The sequence below is a fragment of the Vicugna pacos genome, chromosome 2 (genome assembly GCF_048564905.1).
Source record: "Vicugna pacos chromosome 2, VicPac4, whole genome shotgun sequence".
NCBI lineage: Eukaryota > Metazoa > Chordata > Mammalia > Artiodactyla > Camelidae > Vicugna > Vicugna pacos.
The window spans coordinates 61,091,677-61,111,698 of NC_132988.1; the positions used below are offsets into that span (position 1 = coordinate 61,091,677).

Consider the following 20,022-nt stretch of genomic DNA (forward strand, 5'->3'; position numbering starts at 1 on the left):
ATTGATAGTTTGCGTCTATAAATTGGGTGTTGTAAATAATGCTGCAGTGAACTTAGAGGTGCATATATCTTTGCAGATAAATGTTTTTGTTTTCTTTGGATAAATACCCAGGAGTGGAAGTGCTGAATCATATGGTAGATAAATTTTTAATATTTTGGATTATTGTGTTTTCAGGTATATTTTTATTTCTTTCAGCTTATTCAGCAGTTTATTAGTTGTTCAGTAACATATGGTTTAGCCTGTATGTGTTGATGTTTTTTGAAGTTTTTTTTTTTCCTTATAGCTGATTTCTAGTCTTGGGGTGCTGTGGTCGAAAGAGATACTTGATATCATTTCAGTGTTCTTAAATTTACTGAGACTTGTTCTGTGGCCTAGCATATGATCTATCCTGGAGAGTGTTTCATGTGCACTTGAAAATGTTGTGTGTTCTGCTGCTTTTTGTTAGAATGTTCAACATATTATCTGTTGAGGTCATTTGGTCTAATGTGTCACTTAAGTTCATGTTTCTTTATTGATTTCCTGTCTGGATGATCTGTCCATTGATTTAAATGGGTGTTAAAGTCCCCTATTATTGTGTTATTGTCAATTTCTCCCTTTATATCTGTTAATTACCTATGTATCTAGATGCTCCTATATTGGGTACATGTATGTTTACAACTGTTAAATCTTCTTGGATTGATCCCTTAATCATTATCTAATGTTCTTCTTTGTCCTTTGTTAGTTTGTTTTAAAGTCTATTTTGTCTGATACAAATATGGCTACCTCTACCTTTTTAAAATTTCTATTTGCGTGGAATGGATTTTTCCATTCCCTCACTTTCAGTCTATTGTGTGTCTTTAGATCAGACGTAAATATCTTGTATCCAGCATATATATATTATATATAATATATATATATATATATATAAAAGATTTGTTTCTCTCTTTTTTGATTAATTAATTTGTTGGGGGGGTAGTTAGGTTATTATTTATTTTTCATGCAGGTACTGGGGATTGAACCCAGGACCTTGTGCATGGTAGGCACCCACACTACCACTGAGACATACCTCCCCCAGGATTTGTTTCTTTTTATGCATTCAGCCACTCCATCATACTCCATCCTTTTGATTGAGCATTTAGCCCATTTATATAGTTATTGACAGGTATGTACTTATTGCTATTTTGTTCATTGTTTTTGTGTTGTTTTGTCATTCTTTTTTGATCCTTCTTTTGCTTCTTTGTGGTTTGATGACTATCTTTAGTGTTGTTTGATTATTTAAAATTTTTGGTATCTTAAGTTTATACACATTTTAACTACCCTACTTTTTACTCCTTCCCCTTGTTTACTGTTTCTAATGTATTTTACATATTTTTGTTTTTTGTATCTTTTAACTACTTATTTTTGATATAGATAATTTTACTACTTTTGTCTGTCTTTTAACCTTCCCATTAGTTTATACATTGTTGGTCGACTGTGTTTCCTCTATATTTGCCTTTATTAATGAGATTTTTTCCCTTCATAATTTTCATATTTCTAGTTGTGGCCTTTTTTTTTTTTAATTTAGCATTTTGTTTAACATTTCTTGTAAAGCTGGTTTGGTGGTGCTAAACTTTTTTAGGTTTTACTTCTCTGTAAAACTTTTGATCTTTCTGTGAAATCTGAATGAAAGCCTTGCCAGGTAGAGTATTATTGGTTGTAGGTTTTCCCTTTTGTCACTTTAAATATATCATGCCACACCCTCTCACCTGCAGAGTTTCTCCTGAAAAATCAGCTTATAGCCTGTGGGAGTTCCCTTGTATGTAACGTGTTGTTTTTCCTTTGCTGTTTTTAATATTTTCCCTTTATCTTTAATTTTTGCCTTTTTAATTACAATGTATCTTGGTGTGTTCCTCTTGGGGTTGATCCTGTTTGGGACTCTCTGTGCTTCTTGGATGTGGGTGTCTGTAGGCAAAGGAAGTTTTCAGCTATTGTGGCTTCTAATATGTTCTCTGTCCCTTTCTCTCTTCTCCTTTGGGACCTCTATCATGCAAATATTAGTATGCTTGGTATTGTCCTAGAGGTCTCTTAAACTGTCCTCATTTCTTTTTACTTGTTATTTTTTCTGTTCAGCTTCAGTGATTTTCAATATTCTTTCTTCCAGCTCACAGATCTGCTCCTCTGTATCATCTACTCTTTTGTTGATTCCTTGTAGTATACTTTTCATTGTGTTTATTGTATTCTTCACCTATGTTTGGTTGTTCTATTTTCTATTTTTTGTTAAAAACTTCTAATTTGTCAGTCTGTTTATCCAATTTTCTCTTGAATTTTTTGAGCATCTTTATGATCATTATCTTGAACTCTTTATTAGACTGATTGCTTATCTCCACTTTTAGTTCTCCACCTGAGGTTTTACCTTTTTCTGTCGTTTGTTCCATCGTTTGTAACACGATCCTCTGTCACCTAACTTTGCCTGATTTGCTGGTCTTATTTCCATATATTTGGTAGGTAGTTTATGTTTCCTGGCTTTGGAGAAGTGTCCTTTTGTAAGAGACATTGTATGAGTCCAGCAGTGCACCACCCTTTAGAGCTGTGTGCTCTAGGGCTGCCCCCTGTGTGAGCTGCATGAGTCCTTCTGCTGTGGTAATCTGACAACTCTGGGTGGTTTGGTAGGCATGGCTGGACCCCTGTCTGGTTGGTTTCCAGGCTCAGACTTTTTGGGAAACTATGGCCTACTGGTGGTTGGGACAAAGTATTGAGGAGGCTGGCTGCAGAGTCCTGGGAGTCCCAGGGCTGTTGCTGACCCACTGGTGGGTGGTTACAGTAGGTGGATACAGGGCCCAGGGTCCAAGATCTAGTGTCATCTTGCTGGTGGGTGGGGCTGGTTTTACACACTGTTGGCTACAGGGTCTGGGGTCAAAGCTTTAGTCTATTGGTTGAGGGGAGGTCTATGTCCCAGTATCTCTGGCTGCAGGGAACTGGGATCCTAAGTTAGTGTGCCAGCCTGCTGATGGGCAGGCCTGGAGGCCTGGTGGTCCAGAGGCTGGTGCCTGCCCATTGCGCTGTATGACCTGTTCCTATGGGTGGTGCTGGCTCACTGGTGACTGGGGCTCTGTCCTGGAGTCTCTGGCTGCAGGATTCTGGGAGTCTCATAGTTGCTGTTGGGCTGCTGGTTGTCATGGCAGGGTCCCAATAGCTGTCTGTAGGGCCCCAAGCGATCCTGGGGCTAGTGCCAGCACACTGTTGCACAGGGATTAGTCCTGAGCCCTCTGGTGGGCAGACCCAGGTCAAAGGGTGGCCGTGGGCCCGGGGGCCTTAAGGCAGCAGGCCTTCCGTGGTTTGGATCTTTGTCCACCCAGCTAGTTGCTTGGCCTGAGGTGTCCCAGTACTGGTGTGTGGGGCCAGATCTCAGCATTAATAAGCTAGAACAAGGATTCGAGAATGTTATTTGTCAGTATCAGTGACCTCCTGGTAGAACTAACTCCCTAAAATGGCTGCTAATAGTGTCCGTGTCCCCAGGGTGAGCTCCAGTTACCTCCTGCCTCTCTGGGAGGCGCTCTAGAATCAGCAGTGCGTACCCTTTAATAGTGGCGTCTCTACACCCTACGGCCCTCTGGCCCTCCTGAAAATAAGCCCTGCAGGCCTTCAGGGGCAAATGTTGGGGGTCTGTCGTCTTGAAGTAGGACCCCTGGGCAACCAGCTCAAAGTGAGTTTCATACCCCTCCCTCCTTGGGGGAACCTCTCAGACTGTAGTCTTCCTCCTGTTTGTGGCTCACCGACTCAGAGGATGGGTCTTGATTATACCGGGATTCCACACCTCCTACCTGTCTCATTCTGGTTCCTTCTTTCTGTCTTTAGTTACAGAAGATCTTTTCTTCCAGTCTTTCTCATCTATAGCTCTTCTTTAAATAGTTGTAGTCTTGGTGTTCCTTTGTAAACTTAGTCTTTCTACTCTGCCGTCTTGGCCACTCCCTGAGAAGATTAGTCTTAATGTTTTAATAATCAGGCATTTACAGAAAGTCAGTCTCTCAGCTCTAAAGTTCCCTTCTTCTGAGGGAGCATGCATGAGATTCTCAATTTTATAACATTTGGTTCCAACTCAGATTGAAGTCTTCACAGAGCCAATAATATGGGTTTCTGGAAACTTCTCTGGGTGATATTAGTGCATCCTAAAGTCTGAGAACCAGTGAGCTTAGTATGTGCAAAAGATAGACGGTTTTAACCCAGGTACTCAAGAAATCTGAAATCAGGCATCCTTACCACTATTATAGTACAAAATAGTATTTTTAAATTTGAGAGTCATGGGGTTTGAGTGAGTGGGTCTCAAGGGACTTAATTCAACTCTTGTGTGATGTTTGTTGGTCTTTTATATGTTAAAGATAGTCGAACTAGCCAAAAATATTATGATGTGTGTAATTTTTTAATTTGTTTTACTTACAAAATTAGTATTAGATTCCTGGTCTGTATGAAAAATAGTCTCTTAACAATATTTAATGGCAGACTTTCTTGAACATAATTATTATAACATTTTCAGATATTTTACTTAATTTTAATAAGTTGAACATAATATTGACTCTATGCATAGAGGTGACTTCTTATTGAAGTATTTAAATTGATGTATACTTTCAATAGTGTCCTCAGTGTCTCATTTGACCGCACAGTAGATGAATTTTGAATGTTCACAAGATTTTTTAAATGTTAATGCTTACTATTTGGATGTTAAATTAATATTTCACAGTTGTATATGGTTCAGTTTAGTTTATAGAAATCACACTTGGCTATTCTTAATTTTGCCCCAAAATTATTTTTGTGAATTTTTCATATAACGTGAGCTTATAAATTTAAACATAACTTCTTTTCAACCATACTGATAAAAACGTATTTTAAAATGAAGGGTTTTTTTTTATCTTTCTGATTCACATTTTGACAAGCATCAGCAGTTACTTTGAGCTATGTGACATTATAATTTCCTAGAGCTACTGCATTGAGCAGGACTAAAGCAATGTCCCATCTAATTTGTACCTTTTACACTCTCATAGAAACAGTAACCAGAAAACCAATTTTTTTGTGTGTCTAAAATAACAGTTAAAAAAGGAAAAAGATCAGAGCAAGAACTTCTGTAAATTATGTTAATGAATCCAGAATGAACAGTTGCTTAGAGACCGCTAATATATATATATATATATATATATTTTTTTTTTTTTTGATATGTTAGTCTGCTTTTTTTGTTCTCAATTCTTGGCTATATTTAGTAGATGGGATAGTAAATTGGTTAAATGTAAGAATAATAACAAAGCATTTGCAAGTTTAAAAATGAAGCCCTTGCTTTTAAAGATGAGAACATGCTTGGAGAGCGTCATTTATTATAAATTCATGATTCACTCCATTTCTTCTTTAGCCTCCAACCAGCATAGGCATCTGTTTCATCCTTTCTTTAATGCTGAAACAAGAGAATTGAAATATCATACACCAGCCATTCCTCATGGGCTTAAAGTCTTTTATTCCTTATTCTCTAGTGAGTGCTGATGACAAACTATCAAAGCTCTAGGGAAATTATCCCAGGTGGTGGCTGTGGCAAGAGAAAGGAACATTGCTCCTAAATGGTGGATTGCTTCTGAATGAATGCCTTGTGTTAGATGATCCCCGGTCTCAGCAGGATTTTCAAAAGAGATTATTGACTTGCTGCCCTAATGTCTCAGGCCAACAACCTGTAAATCATATGACAGAGACGACAGAAAGTTTATTTCTTTGGACAGAAAGAAAAAGAATTCAGATTCCCTTAAAGAAGATTGAAACTCCAATTATTGATTTTTGAGAGAGACAAAATTAATAGAGGTTTCTTGCCTTCCATCCAGGCAAATCTCAACTTCAGCTGGCTGAAAATTTTTGTACCTTTAACATCTAGACTGTAGCACAAAATCTGTTGCTAGTTTTCACCCTCCCTGCAAAAATGGAACCTGGATTCATTTTTATTAATTTGTTTTTGATCACTGTTACTTGTTATATTTAAAATACAACAGTTTTTACTTGTGGATATAGTGAGGGACATTTTGCTAGTATTTTCCTGAAGTCAATCTTATTAAAACTTATTTTTATTGGATTCAGTACTCTAGGTGTTTTCTGGGATGGTATTTTGCCATTTATAACTGAAAGATTTGTACATATTATGCTGTGTTACTGGGTAATTTCAGATTCTGTTGGCTAATTTTGAATTGTTTGTGGCAGGTAAATACAATTAGAAATATGACAAATGCTCATCTGTTTCACAGCTGCCTGTGTCTCCCAACTTGAGAGTTGACCAGTCACAATCCTCTTATTATTCTATGTACCTTGCTCCCCATTTGCTACCATTAATACCCAAATAGCAATAAGCTGGGACCCATTAACAAACAAGTCTCCTGCTGTCATAGAGTGTAAAGAGATCAGTTACAAACACAGCAAAATATTATGGTAAATCCTTTTGCCATTTGCACATGTGAAAAAGAAAAGGAAATCCCAAAGTAGAATTTGGAAGGTTTCGTGTACTCACAAAGCAAATGACTCCTCGGGCTTCCACAATGTGCATGCCCTATCAGTGGCCTCGCCACAGTATTTTTCTTATTTCCTCCTCTTCCTCCTCCCCACTTCTTAAATCTTCTAATCCTTTACCTGAACTATCAATATAGGGTTTAAATGTATATTTTAATTGATGCTCTTTAATATCATCTGACATACGTAAAAATTGGAAATAGATTTAATTTTATTAAAGTTTATATTGGCCACATCAAACATATATTGTTTGAGTGGTCTTTTACTTATTTTGGCAAAATACAAACAAGAACAATAAGCAACCTTTTCCCTAAACTTTATTATTTTATATACCTCTGTTACTCCTGTATTTCTTTCCTAAAGAAAAAAGTGGTATTGAAACACTGATAATAAACAAAAGCAGTTAAATTTATGATCTACTGAACTCATAATGCCTAATGCATTCCATTTTATAACATGTTTACAAAAAAACCCTATTCATTTTTTCTATTGCTTTATAGAATCCAAAGCAGATTATATCGTTCTGTACCCACACATACACGCTTCATATTCAAATATTGGGTTCAACTGTACAAAATGCTATTATCAGAACTCCCAGTACAATTTTAGACTGAGTTAATTGCTAACATTTAAAACAATTATTTTTACACAAAACTTGTATTTCGTCCTGTCTCAAAACATAAGAAAATCGAGGTCTTCTAGGCTCACATTTTGGCATGGCCTTAGCTTCCTTGTGCTGAATGTCAACTGCTCTCTGGTTTACAACTGTTACTTTCTGATGAAGCAGATTCATTCCTATTACCTTCCTGATCTGTAAGCATTTCCATTTTAGACCCAGGTTTATCTATCTTCTCATTCTTTCAGAATTCCTTCTTAGTCTATCCAAGAAAAATTTCACTGAAAATAATTCATTTTCTAATAAAGCTCTTTCTTTCATTGTTTGATGATTTTTAATTAGAGGTATGACTTTCATTAAACTCACACCCTGTCTGAATAAGAAAAAACTTAGCTGTACGCTAGCAAGTGTCAAACATGTGAAAGAGTATCATGGAATAAAGACTAATTTCTTGTGGGGTTCCAGAATTGAGAACACAGACTGATAGTTACAAAGAATTTCTAAATATAAGAAGGTATTTATTAATCTATTTTAGTTAGGTTTTGCTATATAACAGAGTACCCCCAAATTTAGTGGCTTAAAGCAACCACCCTTCATTCAGCTCATTGTTGGTGAATTGGCTGCATAGTTCATCTGACCTGAGGCCACCCAGGGATCTCTGCTGGGATCAGACATGCAGTCTCAGTCACTTAACAGGTGATTTAGTAGGCTATTGGCAGAGTGTCAGGGCTGACTTTGTTTCTGTCTTTCCTCATTCAACAGGCCTCTCCACATGCTAGTTGCAGGGTTCCAAAAGATGAGAAGCTGCAACATCTCTTCAGGCCTGGGCTTGAAATTTGGTACAGTGTCACAAAACAATTTCTAAGACCAGCCAAGATTCAAGAGATAGGAAAATAAGATCCCATCCCTCAGTGGGAAGTTTATTGAGGAAGTTGAAGATTATTGAGGTTATTTTTTGTAATCTACCAAGTAGCCATGAAATAGTTCCTTATTTACCAAGGAAAGAGTTTCTTGATAATAAATGCAAAGCCTTTTTCTCAGATTCACCTATGCATGTAAGGTTAGCAACTTCTACTTTGCTTGGTAGCAAAAAACTTTCCATTTTCATAACTGTCTCATAGAATTTTAAACAATTCTCCAATCGTTGTTTTTACATTGAAAAGCGTTCTATCAAGTTTACTCTTCCTGGTAATATAATGCAAATACGTAGGATCTATCTGCCTTAGTTGAGCACAGCCAGCCTTTTCTGCCTTTTCTTCTTTTTCTTATTTAACTCAAGTATTTATAACAAAATATTTTTAAAATTTTTTGATACTGTTATCCATTGCATGAAGCATTTCAAGTTGCTTACAAGTTGGCGGGGAAAACACCACACACAAGCCACCCATCCCTCACTAAAATTTGCCAGGGACACATAAACTTAACAAGCTAGGGTGTGCACAGAACAGGAACAGATGATACACGTTAACACGTGTCCTTTTCTTGGCCCCTTAATATTAAAAAGTGTATATAATCTACTGGATACAGTCTAAGTAGGAATCATTCTGACAAATTTGAGAAAATACACTATTGCAAGCTAGTATCTTTATATTCAGGCTTATATCAAATTTCCAGAAACTTTTAAATCTATGCCCTTTCTTTAAAGGAAATGACTCTGAAGCTCTTGCACCTCTATTACTGTAGAACCACATGCCCAAGTCACTGCATAGCGTTTCCACATAACTACCCTATTCATGCAGTATTAACTAATTGATTTTCCCTGCAACTTTCTTCTTGTATTATTTTCCACAAGTTGTTCTTTTACCACCATGTCCCTAATCACCGACGTACGAAACTTGACTTCTCTTTTCCATTATGGTTTCATATCCAAGTAACTTCTGAATTCTTTTATTCCAGCCTTCAGATCTGCCTCTGCATCCTGTGCCTATTTCCTCTCCCAATATGCTACCCGCCTGGTGTCTAAACTCAGCTTCTGGCAGATTCCACCAAGTCCGAATAAAATATGTACACCCTTAACTATACTGATTTTATCAAAGCAAAATTCTGATATGTCTATTCTTCTACTTTAAAAAGGGAAAAATAAGGGCCAGATTTATGAGACAAATGTGAAAAATTCTTATAGCTAAAATTTAATTTGACTTGCCTAATATTTCCCACTATGCAGTTTGACACATGCATGGTGCATCCCCCAATTCCTTTTGTTTGCTTTTTCTGTTTCCTTTCCTAGAATTTCTTCCCCTCACTGTAATAGTCAAATCATAGGCATTCTTCATGGTCCACTTCCAAATGCTGTCTTCTGCGTGAACTTTCCTATTCTTTCCTTCAGTGCACTCATCTGTTTCATCTATGATTCACCATTACTGATCACTTTTAATGTGATAATTCACTTGCGCATAGGACTCATTTCCCACATTACCTGTCTGGTTCAAGTTGCCTTCTACATGATGGGAAGTGTGCCTCGTAGGCAGTCCACTGTAGATTTGTTCAGTGAGTGAGTGTTAGAATTCAGTCCGGATCCCACATTAGCCTGATTACTTTCCCTTATATCCAGTCTGTGGTGTACTCTCTTTAAAGGCAAAAACTGTGTTTTTTATTCATTTATTTTGTGTGTGTGTGACATCTACTATATAGCATATTGTCTGCTTTCTGGTAGATGCTAAGTTCATATTTGTGTAATTACTGAAATATTCCAGTCTCTGAACTGTCATCTTATAATGAAATACAGCAAGCTGAACCCCCCATTTTGATAAGTTTTTGCTAGCATTAGATCATGTAAGATGAGTATTTCTCTATACTGAAAATATATTTCTGTTGATTAGGATAAGATTTTATTAGAATTTTGGTTGCCATATACATTATAATTAAATTACAGACATGTAAAGTAGATGTCTGCGTGTGTGAGCCTGTGTGTGTGTGTGTGTGTGTGTGTGTCTGTGAAAATAGCTTTTAGGGAAGATGGTATCCTTTTTCAAAGCATTACTGTTTTCAAACTAGGAATGGAATTCCACAGGTACCCCAGTTTAATTTTAGTTCTTATCCCATCCCCTTTAGAATTTTGTGATTCAGATTTTTCCACAACTGTTTTAGTTCATTTTATAATTAGATTTAAAAAGCATACTTTTTTGAAAAATTTTCATTCAAGAGAAAAAGAACAGGACATATTCTATGACAGTTACTAGATAAAATAAGCCAGGCTGACGTAGACATATGAATACTATTTGAATGTATTGAGTGTATTAAATGTATTTGAACTCATTAAATCCAGTTTGCTTAATTATACTAAGAGATCTAAAAGTTATCACTCTCTTGACTTACCCAGTGTTACAATAATCACCAAAAAGTCTGGCAAGCCAAACATCAGGCACTTCTTTGAAAATTCCTAACTTGTACCTTTGTATGCTAATATGTCTGTGACTTTATCAATTAAATTAACTACTATAGAAAGCAGATTAGGCATTTCATATACATGGTACCTATACCCAAATATTTTCAGTACCATTATTTAGTATACTTTCTCCTTTTTTAAATCAACATACACATACATTTTATCACAAGATGGCCAAGAAGAGACGATAGAAAAAATATTAATAGTAAATATCTCTTAAACAACTATACACATCTTATAAAATTTATTTAGGTGAATATTGTTTGAAAGAAAGGGAAAAACTGAGTTTAATTTTTCTTGTCTTGACATAAATGACCATGTCTGGATGTTATATTTAACTTAGTATCACTAACATGCAAAGTTATATGGATTTTTTTTTCTGGAATTAAATCAGTGAAGGTTATTTTTAAAAGGAACACAAAAGTGTAGATGAAAAACTACTTTTTAAATGAAATGTATTTCATTTATCATCTCAGCCCTAAAGGAAGATTCTACTTTTTAGATGTTCATTTGTTATTGCAAGGAAATGAGACAGTATAAAGTCGTGAAGATACATTTGTGCTTTAAACAATCTTACACTTTTTTTCTTTGGATGACAATGAAACACTTCAACGTCTTTTAATAGTATAATCTAAACTGCTGAATTAGAAGAACTCTAAGTATTGCTTTCCCACTTGTATGCCTCATTAATGTGCTCACATGCTTTTTTCTTGATATGAGACTCTGCAAAAGAAAGACTGAGCAAAAAATAAGTTCACCATTTTCATACAACTAAATTAATGGAAGGATTTCTAAAACCTTTTAACAAAACATCATCTAGATCATCAATAATAATAGAGTTTCTCTTAGGAAGTGATTTCTTCACAAGAAATGAATACAGACTGTACTTTGAAAATACAGTTTTCTAAAGTTTCTAAAAAGTTTTCTAATGTTCCATATATAATTTGAATTTCAGAGGGAGGGAAGAAGAGGGGGAAAGAACAAAAAACATATTCTAGGACCAGGATTTGCATTTTTAATACAAATGTCAAGAAACCATTGCTTACTAGAAAACTTACACTTTCTGAAATTAACATTTTCATATGAAACTTCAGACAAAACTCCTATATGAAGGGTCAGCAAAAGTGATTTTTTTAAAACTAGATCACCTTTACTTGGAGAAAATAATATTCCAAAACAGCCACATGATTTGTGAATATATTCAATCAAGAATTGATCATATATGCTAAAATCATGCCTTCCAGTGTCTAGTACATTCAATTTTTGAAGCACTGACATAATTTAGGTTTCATTTTTCTCTTTTTCTGCTTGCTTTCTTATTCTTCAATAACTTTCTATTTATCTCTTCATTCACTGTCTTTAGTTATGGTTTGTTTTTGTTTTTCACTTGTAGCATTATGGCTGTCATTTGTGTGTGTGTGTGTTTAGTAAAGGTACAGACGCATAATGTCTTTCTTTTTCTGATATTTTTGGATACACTGATGATAAGTAGAATTTAGTGGTATTCATACAATTTTTGAAAACATCAGATTTCTGAATAATAAAAGTATTATTGCCTGTGTTTACTGAGCAAAGATTTGAAAGGGAAAACGGCATGTTTTTAAATGTCACTCAATGGTAATCAATTAGAAAAATTTTTTTATTAATAATGTCACTTTATGTATTTTGACAATATGTGTTGCAATAACTGTGGTGATTATTATATCTTACCAGGGAATTAAACATTTTTTCTTTAAGCAATGATGAATTTACTTCGTACGATTAGACAATGAAAGATATTTTCTCTTGGAATATTAAGGATATAATTCCATTCATTTTTGTGCTGTGTTGTTCCCATTCTCTTGTAGGTGATCTGTGTCCTTTTTTTCCCTCTTGGTTCGGCTCTATTATGTCCTTTTGTGTTTGGGCATATATATTTCCTCTAGATACATTTAGGTTTTAAACCTCTTAATATAATTTTTGCTTCAGATTTCTTAGAATTCTTGAATCTTAATATTGGGGTCCTGAAAATTTTTCAGTCATTATTTCTTTTATTATTGACACTGATTTTCTCACTTATCTTCTGGATCCCTGATTTGAGTAGTTGATATTCCGACTCCATTTTTCAAATCTCTTCTCTTTTTTCCCTCTATTTTTGCCTCTCTAGACTACATTTTAGATGTTGAAGACAGAAACACCTCTTGAATATCTGAAACAGATAATTAAATTTATTATTTAATTTAGAGAGAGTTACACTGGACAAGCAAATATAATTGAGGAGAATAAAGTGTTTAGGTTTTGGGAAACATTTGGGGGAAGTTATGTTGGTTACAGAGATGGGAATAGATTATTATCAGTTTAGAAGCATGCTCACTGGATTGAGCGCCCCTTGGAGATTTGCTGACCCTTAAAGTATGTGGCTGTCACTGACTGGTTAACTTTCAGAAGCATGATCACTGAAACAAATTGGCATTGATTGAGAGGTTGAAAATCAATTCTGGAATTTACTTGATACTATGACTATAAACAATCAGTCTTTTTCTGGGAGCATGAGGACATGAAAACAATCATAGATAATTGTTTCTGACATATCTCCTATGGTTCACTAATCCTCTCTTCAACTATGTCTAATTGACTGGTTGATTTATATATTGACTTTATAATTACTACAACTATATTTTTCATATCTATAAGTTATATTGGCTTCTTTTTTCACATTTTACCTGCCCATCTTTAACATTTAATTTTGTTCTTTACTCACATTATATGCAGGCATTTCTGTTCTACATGAAAGAATTCTATTATCTGAATCTTTCACAAGTTTTTTTACTTTCTGATTTTTGTTAAGCTTCTTGTTTTCCTTGGAATTTTGTCTTGAGATAATACTTTGAAGCATATTTTGAAGTAAAGTTCTGCCAAGGAGTTTTATGTATCTTTCAGAAGTACCTTGAAGATGACCCTAACTAAAATTATTTTAAATTCAGTTTCTTACCTGAGATTTATTTTTTAACTACGTGAGAAACATCAATTAAGAATGCAAATGTGACAGTGGAAAGTTGTGGCTAGAAATTCTCAGGAGACTTGTGTTCATCGCCTTAATGCAGTTACAGGTTTTAGATAAATTTACTTGTCCTCCTGGGAACAGTGGGGCTTATTTCTTATACCCCCAAGGGTAGCTAGGTAAATTTCTCAATTCTCATCATTATGTGGGGGTCCTATAACATTCCCCAGCTTTAGTAGACCTTAGTTTTATTTAGTGCTTCACTTGTCTAATGCAGCTGCCCAGATTTGAGCAGAAACTCAGTGTTTAGGTTGGTTTTGATACTTTCTACCAGCCAGGAGTCACAGTTTCATTTATTTTAGATTCTTGGTAGATTCTTTTCACTTACAGCAGCCTAACAGAGGGTAAAATTGTATCAGTAACTTTTTCTATATAAATACTTATATTTAAAATTCTACCTTAATTTTAGTTGTTAATATATCTTCCTTGTATTTTAATACTTACTAATACTATAGTACCTGACATTTTAGTAACTGCCTAATATGTTCTAACTTGATGCTAAGCATTTAAAGCATTATCTCATTCAGTACTCAAAGCGATTCTTTGAAAAGGATGCAGTTATAATCTTTATTTTTATACAAAGGAACTAAAGTTTTAGGAGGTTGAAAAATCAAAGATCCCATATCATGTAATTTTCAAAACTAAAAGTTAAACTCAGTGCATTACTTGCCAAAGCTCTAACAATTAGGCATGATATGTTTTAATTTTTAATAATCTTCCATTTTAATAATTAGATCAGTAAAACATTTTCATACAGCTGATATAAGAAATAAGGACCATGTTTTAGTATGTAATTTAGAATGAATCTCCCACAGTGGTTCTAACTGTAAATGAGGAAGCCAATATGTGTACATTCTTCATGGGAAAATTGGAGATTTATTTGTTAATTGGCTTTGAGATCCTAGGATTAAAGGTTTAAGTACTATCTTTATTAAGGATAAAAACTAATTAAAATTTTAATCTCAAATAATCTTAGGATTAAAGGATATCTCTTAAATTTCTAGAATGGTTAATTGAGATAAACTACTCCTTTATAGTCATACACACCTCTTCTCTCACCTTTTCCCATCTATGATTTTAATTCTGATTACTGTCTTTGGTCAGTGGCAAAAACTTCTTTTTCTTTTGCTTGAAAATCACAAAGTTGCCAATATTTAGATCAAGAATGCCTGCAGTCTGGTTTCAATAGTGACTATTCCCCTACGTCATAAGGATTACCCAAGCAAGATTCAAAAATCCTAGTCTATGAGTAGTCAAGTTTTGAAGAAGAAAGCATTTGCACAATTCATTAAAATGATTTCTAAACACATCTAGGAAATTATCATTAATATAAGGAAATTAAAACAGTTTGCAGCATGGTTCCAGTTATTCTCTTGTCTCTCATTACACTGCTGTTTATTCCATATGAGTTTGGATGGTGACACAGGTTTGGGACTGGCCTTGGTTTACATGAAGAAATTAATATTTTCTACAGACTAGGCTTTTCCCTTTTCTCAAAGAAACCCAACCGACCATGGGAAAACACCCATTTTCTACACAGGGACTATTTTACTTAATGTACTCCACTTGCAGAGTCTAAATGATGTATGTTTAATGTACTTTTATTAAATAATTAGTAAAGAATGTATTATAAATATTACCAGAAAAGGAATACCAACTATATATACATGTATGCATATTTATCCTAGTTTCATTATAGCAAAAAAGAGCAATTAAGCAATCAATTTTGTTTCCATGATTCTGATAAAAATATTCTGAAATCAAAACATAATAAACATTTATGAAAGGCTAACGATGACCAAGTATCTGTATTTTATATTGTAGATCCAAAAAAAAAAAAAAGCCCCTGCTTCCAGTGTTTTATCATTTAATTTGGGAAAGTATGAAATAAATATATTATTGACTCTTATACAAAATATTTTTTAAAGTAAATAATAACAAAGCTGGAGGCTTGGAGCTTGAAGAACAGAAACATTTCACTCTGTTCTACAAATACTATCTATAGGAAGAGAGAATTAGAGCTTGAGATTTTAAGAATGGGTAGGATTTGAGATACTGTTGTCATCTAGTTCTGAATGAAAGGCTCTTAGAAATGAATTTCTCCAGTGGGTTGCTAGGACTTCTGTCAGTGTGGCCTGTGTTACAGGCCACTCAGTTCCAGTGGGTGTTCCTCTTCCTATGTTGTGCCTTTAATATGTATGTTTTCTAGATACGTGGTTTTCACCAATCTTTTCATATTTCATTTGCAGGCTTTCTCTGAATGAGCTTTTGTGGTGTTATGTAGTGTAATGTTCTATTCCTGGAAGTCAGTGCCTTCAAATTCTCATTTATACTCTGAATACAAGATGTTTGAGTCTAATTGGCTATTGGATCTACCTACTTGACTATTCAAACAAATCAAATTCAGTATATATAATAACATACACTGGTATAGTTTTGATTCCAAATAATGATTATACTTAAAGACTGGAAAAACACACTGTAAATGAGAAATAATGATGAAGAACGTCTAATTAATATGGAAGGTGAAGAAGGTCTAAGAAAGGATTATTCATGCTGAAACATAAAGATAAATTACCCAGATGAAAGAGCAAGTTTGGGGGAGAGGGATGGCAGTACAAAGAACAGATGGTATTCTGAGATGTTAAAAAAACAAAGTTTAGAATATCTATGGAATTGCCAGAAGTTCAATGAAAGTAGAGTGTTGAAAGATATGGGGTGGGCAGCGTTAGATGTAGCTAGGAGGGTAGGCAGGAGTCAGTGATGCGTGGCCCCAGATCATAAGCCTTGACACAAGCTATACAACTTGCTTCTTCACATACTTTTTTCTCAAAACTACACATCACTGAAACATTCTCTGTTTAGAAATTCTGTGACTCAATATGTTACACATAAGTTATGTGTATAAACTGCTATGACTTCTGGCCAACATGGTAGCAGATGGAGAATGGGGCAGGGATAAGGGAGTAAAGTAAATAAGTGTGAACTACAGTTCCATGATGGATGCGCTACTATAGCCCACAGAAACACAGGGAGAAGGAGGGAGTGGTATCTTGGGTCTTTCAGTCTTCTTAAGCCTTATCCCCAATCAGATATTTAGAAATATGCATATGTAAACATTTGCACATATGTTTTTAATTTTCATCTATTTGAAACGCATTTACTGGAACTGTAGTCTTCCCTTTAAACCTAGGCATTAAACCTAAGGATTCTTTAAGCTCATATTTTTCTAAATCTGGGACAAATCCTCCTCAGTTGGAATAGTGTCTGAACCTTGCCCACATCCCCAAAACAATAAAATTAATTAAAAATTCTTACAATGTTTCTAGACTAATTCACTCAATTCATAGAAGAGGAAATTGATACCTCAAAGTAATCACATCTCTAAGTGCCTTGGAAAACAAATATCAGATTAAATACAGATTTCCAATTTTTACAAAGAATAAAATTTTCTGAGAGTACAAGAAATAAAAATAAAATGAAAAGCAAAGATATACGGTGATAAAACTCTGAAGTCCTAACAGTTGTTTCTTTCCATTCTACGATAAGTTGTAGGATAAAGTCTTGTTTTCTGTTGGGCTAGACTGAAGACTTTATCTTGAGTTTGGAGAGGTTTTTATTCTTTTTGTTTTTTAAGATTTTATTATATACACCTTGATTGAGCTCCTAAGTCATAATCCCTTTTTCCTTCTGATTACCAATAAATTTGATTTTTAAAATTTTTCTGGATTACAGAGATCTTGTTTAATAGTTACATTTATTATGTAGCTGGAATTTACCTAGTGAGTTAAATAGGATGATAATGTGACCACTCATTAAGAGAAACTGTTAATAAACTGACATTTTTACTGCTGATCGCTAGAAACAATTGCTAGAAACTATCAAAAGTTTCTTACATCTCTTAGATGATTTTCTCTGCATCCAGTTATAACTATTTACAATCAAATGCTGAACATCTCAAACTAATGGTGCCGTTTATTACAGAAAGTTATTTAATGAGTAGATGTTAACTGTATCCCTGACACAAAAGACTTCACAAGAAAGAATTCTTCATCTGTTCTTAATCACTGAAATAATTGTTGTTCAAGTAAATAACATGACCCTATCTAAATTAAGGTGCCTAACTGAAATTTATTTTTGCTGATGAGTAAAATTTTTACATTACTTAATATGTAAAACCCTATACATGCATTGCCTTATAGCAATGTTTTGTGGTATTCTATTTCTCTCACTTACACCAATGTGTTTATTACAATGGCTTTTGAATGAATATGCAAAAGCGTTTTACACATGGTGTGCCAAAGAAGGAGTGGTCATTATTTAAAGCACTATGGCAATGAACATTATAATTTTAAATGTTCTAGATTTGTTTGAAAGTGTAGAACTACAGATACACATGCATATAAAGTATGATTTCCTTAAGTAAGCTGCAATGAAGTGTCATTGAGAATTTAAACATCATGGTACAGCAAAAGACTGTATATAAACCCAGCCTCAATGCGTGTACTTTTGACTGTGTTTCAGTGTTTAGTCCACATAGATACCTGTTTTTAGAAGTTGCTGTGATAATACACGTGTTACTGAAACATAATAAATACACTGTATTATATGAATAAATTATGTTTTCCAAAAAAACTCAACACTAATGTTTTGGCTTACATGGTAAAATGTAAAGATAGATAGAATGAGAGAAAGAAAGAGAGAGAGAGAAAAAGTAAGAAAAGAAGAAAGGAAGGAAGGAAGAAAGAATCCTAGACTCCTAGGAAAACTCACCAAGAGATTGCTTTGTTCAGATCTCCAATAGTTAAAATGATCTTCTGGATTCCATATTTGACTGTTTACCATGGTATCTCTATTATTTCTCTGTTATCTGCTGACTTCTGTAAGGGAGCCACATTGCCCCGTATTCCTTGCCTACCTGAATTGGAAGAGACCATCTTATTAACCCAGTTTCTGTAGAGAAAATCTTGTGCTGTAACTTCTCAAAGTCTAGGCTTTAAGTGTAAACTTAATTGTTACATAAAAACCTTTAGCTACATTTTTTTTTATGAGGTACCAAAAATTGGTGTCTGGTTGTGATCATAGGAAGTTCCCCTCTCCTCAGTGTTCACAACACCAAGAGTTACTTCCTTTCTTCTTTGGGGTGAAATCTGTATTGTGATGTTAGTGGAGATGTTTTCATTAGGGAATGACTGTAAGATTCAGTTTCTATAATATGGAATAGATTTCCTAAGGTTGAAGTGACTTCTGACTTCACACTATCCAACATTCTTCTTTTAGATTCCAGACTGGGCGTTTATTTGTTTACTATTGTAGGTGGAAATGAACCAAAAATAGAACATCTGCATCTTTAGTAGATTAAGCCAGATGCCTGAGAGCACTGACTGGTATTCTGCTACTCTTTTTTTCCCCCTTTTATTCCAATTAAGCATAAAGTAGAATATTCAGCCCTCTTTTGTCTTCTCTCCAACAGATTAATTATCTCTATAAATATCTTAGTGAGTGTTTTTCTCTAAGATTTAGGGCCTCGACATTCCAGAATGTTGAACTTCTAGGATGGCTAATGACACCTTCTTTAGAAGATGTACGCAGAAAAGTATTGTTTTCTATAGCTGGACTGTAATAAAATAAATGATAGTAATTTCTGGGCTATGACAGCAGATGCCAAATTGAGTTCCTTGACCATTATAATACCTCTTCTATCAGTTTGAAACTTTAATATACACATTAAAGAGTTACTGCTTCTGTCATAGCTTCATCCTGCTCAGAAGTACTGCAGATCCTCATTGCTTGCCAAGGGTATTTACAAGTCCTTCATTTATCAGCCAAGTTACCTCCAGCAGTGCAAACTTAGTGAATGTTAGATCGTGTCAAAATCATGCTACCTTCACAGAAGCATGTTTGTGTCTAATGATATGAACCAATTGAGTACTACCGGCTGAAACATTGAAAAAGAGAGTTTAATGAGCTTCTGTGACAGAGTCAAGACTTCTAGGGAGGAAATAATTGAAACATAAGTAAACTGGAGTGATAAGAGAGGTCGGGACAAAGAGATTAACTAGAAAGTTAGAATAAAGTCCAAAGACTGAAGCTAAAACTGAGAATGGCCTGAAGTTTCAATAGGAAAGAGAGAGATGCATGAGGATAAAAAGATTCTGTGGTCAGAGAAGACAGTTCAGAAGGTGATGATTTCAACCTGTCATTTCCTAAAGGAGACCGAATACATGGTACAACTCTGAGTGGCTAAATGGAAGTGGAGATAAAGCTTGTCTGAGTTTGAATTGTCAAATAACTGTGAGGTGAAGATGTTGTAATGATCCTCAAAGAAAATATAGATGCTACTAATTTGAAGAGCTGTGGTTCAGATTTAATGTGTTAAGTGAGAATAATGGGAATGAAACCCTAGGTGCTAAATTCATAGAAGGAATGAGGTAGAAGTGACAAATAAGAGCTCTGTACCATCTAATTTTGACTTCTCATCTGAATGTCCCATTTTGT

The 20,022-nt window shown here is 34.6% G+C and overlaps 1 long non-coding RNA gene across 3 annotated transcripts in view; it reads right to left on the reverse strand.

The window, feature by feature from the left end:
• Nucleotides 1-5,502: 5,502 nt before the first annotated feature.
• LOC140686459 (uncharacterized) overlaps nt 5,503-20,022 on the reverse strand; it is a 102,196-nt gene continuing 87,676 nt past the window's right edge. The window contains exons 9-10 of one of the 3 annotated variants that reach the window (XR_012060317.1): nt 18,298-18,442; nt 5,503-5,663 (exon numbers count right to left, since the gene is read on the reverse strand). This is a non-coding gene — a long non-coding RNA (uncharacterized lncRNA). Of the gene's footprint in view, nt 5,664-12,105; nt 12,673-18,297; nt 18,443-20,022 lie in introns of those variants that run through there. The other 2 variants (XR_012060312.1, XR_012060320.1) reach the window with 2 other exon arrangements.